Source organism: Heterocephalus glaber, unplaced genomic scaffold (genome assembly GCF_053883595.1).
Source record: "Heterocephalus glaber isolate CG9 unplaced genomic scaffold, H.glaber_assembly_v1.0 deba00001479, whole genome shotgun sequence".
In the NCBI taxonomy this organism is placed as follows: Eukaryota; Metazoa; Chordata; class Mammalia; order Rodentia; family Bathyergidae; genus Heterocephalus; species Heterocephalus glaber.
Genome location: NW_028258316.1, coordinates 19,127,636 through 19,133,164, shown reverse-complemented (window position 1 = coordinate 19,133,164; position 5,529 = coordinate 19,127,636). Strand labels below are relative to the sequence as shown.

At 37.0% G+C, this 5,529-nt stretch overlaps 1 pseudogene; it reads left to right on the top strand.

The window, feature by feature from the left end:
* The first annotated feature begins 384 nt into the window (after window positions 1-384).
* LOC147826111 (small nucleolar RNA SNORA70) lies at window positions 385-488 on the top strand (annotated as a pseudogene).
* Window positions 489-5,529: the final 5,041 nt, after the last annotated feature.

Sequence of the window (5,529 nt, the reverse complement as noted above, 5' to 3'; positions counted from 1 at the left end):
TAAATATATGTTTTCTCACATTTGTAAGCCTTATTCTGTGCTACACCTATAATTTTTTTTGTACCAGGGATCAAACTTGGGACCTTGTGCTTGTGAGGCAGGCAGTGGAACCACTGAGCTAAATCCCCGGGCCCTTACACCTATAATTTTTTTTTTTTTTGGTACGAGGAATCGAACTCAGGTCTTTCCGCTTGTGAGGCAGGCAGTGGAACCACTGAGCTAAATCCCCAGCCCTTACACCTAAAATTTTTGATGAACCACTTGAAATATATTCCCTTTTAACTATGTTATCATCATAAAGATGAATGGCATGAATTTTCTTTCAATTGATAGGATTATCTAAGACCTTAGCCACTTGGCAAGTCATGAGTAAAGTGCAAATAAATGCTTAACCTCATCTTTTAAAGGCAAGTGTTGCAGCAGAATTATTGGTGATGTATGCAGCCTGTTCCTTATATGAGCTTCCCTAAGGGTCCTTGAAGACACTCCTTTGGAAATGGATGCTCATGTCTCTGACCTCATGCTTTTCTTAGTCTTGCCTCCACAGAGGTACAAAGGTTGCCAGGTGCATAGGTCACTCATGTCAGGTCATTATGGTCATCCACACCAAGTTGCACAAGAAGAAGCGTAGGATTAAGACCCTTTGTAGGACCAACTTCAAGACCTATGACAAACAGAACAACCCCATTTCAAAAAAGCAAAGCTTAACAAGGTTAATACAGCTGAGTTTGAAGACATGGTGGTTGAGGGTCAGCTCACCTTGGGTCTCATGTGTTCCTAAATGTGGTCTCTTGGACAAATTTTGGGTCCTGCACAAGGGAGAGTTTTCACCCTACTGCCCCCTTCTTAATCAAACCTACTGATTTTGTCCCCCAAAAGAGAGTAGGTATTAATTAACAAAGAAAAAATACTTTCTGTTGTATGGGTAGTGACCACTGATTCACTAGAGTTTTGGAAGCTCAGTGTTTGATGATAATGGAATTTTATCAGTATTAGATACTTGTATTCTTTCTTCCTTTTAGAACAATTAAATGCTGACACGAAGGCATTATGAAACCAAATTTTGGCGTAATTGGTCAATTCAAATAAGAATTGATATGTTATCTTTTATGTAAATTCTAAACATTAGTAATACATGGTGAACATCTTTAATCAGACATTTAAATATGTAAGAATTGCTATGACCTTGAATATTTTCCTTTTTGTGGATAAGATTATGTTGGTAGTGCCAAGTTCATCAGTAATTATGAGAAGCAACCAAATATATAAAATATGATTCATGATGGGTAAAAAAGTGCTCATTAAACAATGGAGACATGTCAAAAGGACGTAGGAGTCAATTTGTAGAAATTCCCCTCTGCCAAATCTGGGAAATTGAGCAACAAAACAGATAAAGTTGAATTATAAGTCATAAAATAAAATAGATGCCTATAATTCATTTCAGTATAACAAATGAATAGGTAAATGAGTGAATGACTCAATAAGGAGAGGGAAAAAAACGCACTTCTTTATGGTACAGTGTATTAATCTACTGTAGCTGGTGCAACAAATTATCAAAAATTTAGTGTATTTAAGTATATCAGTTTATTTTAAAGTTTAAAATATTACAATTGTGAATGTCAAAAGTCATCAGTGGATTTCACTGGTCCGAAATCAAGGTGTTGGGGTGAATGCACACTCTTCTGAAGGCTCCAGTGAAGGTGAATTCCATTCTCTTGCTTGCTGCAGCTTCTATGGGCTCCTGGAATTTCCAAGCTCGTGGACCCTGTTGCCATCCATAGCAGTGATGGCCTTGGAATCTTTACCACCACATCACTCTGGCCTAACTCTTCTGCCTCCTTTGAATGGAGCTTTGTGATTTCATTGTACCATCTAGATATTTCAGAATAATTTCTTTTTCTTAGATCAACTGACTTGGCACCATATTTCTGTCTGCAGTCTCATCTCCCTATTGCCATGCAGCTTCTTACATGCATATACTGCATACAGTGTTTATTATATTATAATACATACATAAAATTATATATCATATAAGTTATATGCTAAACACACCACACGCACACACACACACACATTCTGGTGTTGAGAATATAGTCGTTTGTAAAGAATATTTCTCTAACACAGAAAATTATGCTTGATAAATTTAAAAGGAATGTTGTAAACAGAAAATTGCCATTTTGCCACACCATTGTAATAATTACTGCAATACTGCATGCATTACTGGATATTACAATTAGAGAAGATGAGAAATAGGTCATTCAGTATCAAAGTATCTCCATATATGATACTTACAAATTGCAAATGGAGTAATCTTATTTTTAAAGGCAAAAAATTGCAAACATTGTCATAACCAAGTAATTACTGAATCATGAAACACTTAAAAGGTCCTGAATAAAAAATAAATAAATAAATAACTGGGCCGAGAATTTAGCTCAGTGGTTCCGCCGCCTGCCTTGCAAGCCCAAGGTCCCAAGTCCAATCCCCAATATAAAAAAAAAAGGTACTGAATATATGTGTAATTAGAATACCAAAAGGAGAAAAAGGAAAGAGGAATAAGGAAATGAAGTATTCAAAGAAATAATGATTAAAAATAATCAACTATTTATGAAACTCTAACACCCACATATCCAAAAGCAAAACAAATCCCAAGCAGAAGAAACATAAAGAAAGCTACAAAAAGAAATCAAATTTCTTAAACTAGTAATAAAAATATTAAGATTGGATATTTTACCAGTACATTATGTAAAGAATATCAAAGACAAGAATGACGCTGATCACAAGTAGGAAAAATGGGAGTCAATAAACAATAAAGCAGCATTATTATAGTACTAAATGAAAACAAGATGAAGTCAATCTAAATGTTTATACACAGCCTAAAATATATAAGTTTTACGGCAAAATGAAGAAATTTATAGGCAAGAAGAAAGTTGAACTTGTCTCCAACCACTTCAAAAAGCAGTTTTTTTGGAAAATTTTCAAACTGACAAGAAGTAAAAACAGAAGGAATTTGGTATCTATAACAAGGAGTGGACAACATTTGGAAATGGTAGACATGTATAGAACAATAAAATTCATCCATCCTGTTATTAAATCTCCTTAAAAGTTAATTAATTGTTTGATTTCCCACAAAGAATGAGTAATAGGGATCACGTTTACTCTGTCCTACTGGAACAACTAGCCAACAGTGAATATAGATGAACTCATAGTTCTAAAGACATCAGCTAATGAAAAGCATTCACCTTTAAAAAATGAAAAACAATTGCTTGACAACGGAGCCCTACAACTGCCACAGCTTATTACCTTGATAGAATCTCCAGTCCTAGCAGCAGTAAAGTAGTACACAGTCCAAGCCAAAAAGTTGGGGAGATGGGAATGAGAGTCTCAGCAACCCAAGATGACTAGAGTTTTCAGTATGGAATAACAGAGAAGTTAGCTGCACAGACAGCCTTGAACACACGCAGAATGTGGCTCTTAATTTGTTAGCCTAGTTGTTAGGCTGTTCATTCTTTCAAAATTGATCTATAGATTCAATGCAATTACAATCAAAACTCTACTGGGGAATTCTGTAAAAATGAACATAGTGCTTCTTCAATTCATATGGAAATGCACAGGTAATAAAATAACTGAAATATTTTCTAAAATAAAAACATTAAACAACATGAGAGACAAACACAACCTGACATTATGAAACTGACATTTTTAATGGCATTTTTTTTTCAGAGTGCAAATGCTGCTGATGTTTTGCCTCAGAGCTCCCTTCTTAGGAGCTCATGTGATCCAGGGACCTTTCTCCTCAGGAGACTCTTCAGTGGGAGTTTTCGGCCTCAAAGTTACTCTCTATGTCCTCAATACAGAACCTGTTCTAGTGTTTATTGCCTGTGTCTTATATCCCATCCTTGTTTTCCTTTCTTCTTTTCTTCCTCCTTTACTTCCCTCCTTTTTCTTTCCCTACTTTCTCCTTTGCGCCCCCCACCCCCACCCCGTCTCTCTTTCTCTGATATTGGGTGGTTGGGAAAATTGTGATTTCTCAGAACTGGGTAGGTGTTCAGGAAACTAAGAATCATGCCTTCTAGAATCCGTCAAAAGCTGCCATTGAACTTTACCTCACAAGACTTCACCTTAAGAGTTCAAATATTTCTTGTAAATAATTGGAAATGTGGCCTCCCATGTTTTTAAATGATATTACAATGGTGGTATTCTAACTTTGTGGTGCTCTCATCATTTATTTTCCTGGGAATTGTCATTTAAGCATATTCTTTCTTCTCCACATTAACATAATGCAAATCCACCTTCATAATCAAAACACATTCTAAGACAGTATTCTCATTTGAAGCAAAATAATTTTAGCTCAGGTCCACAGACTTTGAAGCTCAAAGTTACAAATATAAATTCATGCAATTTCTTTCCACAAAAAAGGGACATGAGGAAAATACATGTATTTTCTGTTAGTGCATTTTCAGCAGCCTTCACATGTTACCTTCATGTTAACTTCCAGTTTCTGATATTCATTATAAGAACAAAAATGGACCCAAATAAAATAACTTACGACTGGACAATCTTTTCCAGAATACAAGCTGTGTATTATAAAACACGGCTTTTGAAAAGACAGTCCTGGGTTTGAATCTTTGATCCACATTTTCTAACTAAGGAACTTTGCCAATCCTCTTACGTGATTTTGGTCTCTGTTCTCCTATCTCTAAAACAGCGTTAAATTTAAAATGAGACAATCAATTTTAAGCTCCCAATTCAGGGCAGGATACCTGGTCATTATTCAATCAAACAAATTTCTTCTGTGTGGAATGGAACAAGGAATCAGGAAGCTGCTGACCATCAAGAGAAGAAGGGAGAAAGCTGTCAGCAGTAGAACATAACAATTTATAAATTTCTTATTTCACAACAAGCTCTGAGACATCCATCGTCCATGGAAATAAACAAGTGCGGAGTCTGGGGCGGGTTCCCAGCCACAGAGTCGAGTACAAATGCACCTGGATGACTAACGTGTGCTGCGGATGACTCACCAGTCGCTGACTGCCATCTGGGTCCATCTGCTGAGCAGACTCAGCCACCTCACTCAGAAGGGGCCCACAGGGACTCCGTGGGTCTCTCAGGAGAGGGAGTTCGGCTTGCTGCCAAGGTGTATTAGGCAGAAACCTCATCCCAATTATTCAACACCCTGTGTGGATGGAGCAGAGATTTCCCAAGCATGTGTGGAGATTTTCAACATTCTGTCCTCTTTTAGTAAAACGGAAGCTGATTCCAGGCTAGGGCTGGGTATCACAGACAAATGTCCAGATCTTTCTCTTCAGTCTGGCACATTTCCAATTGACAATGTCCTACTTATCTAGGTATCTATCACAATGTTTTTCTTTGTTGAGGGTTAGGCAATAGGAATAAGAATGATGGGCCTACATCCTAACATCTTGCAAAAATTATCCAGTAGCTTCATATGCTGAGGATTCTCAAGCACATGCAGGCTGACCCTTGGTTGCTAAACTGCCCACTCATGGCTCTTCTCTCTCCATCTGTTGT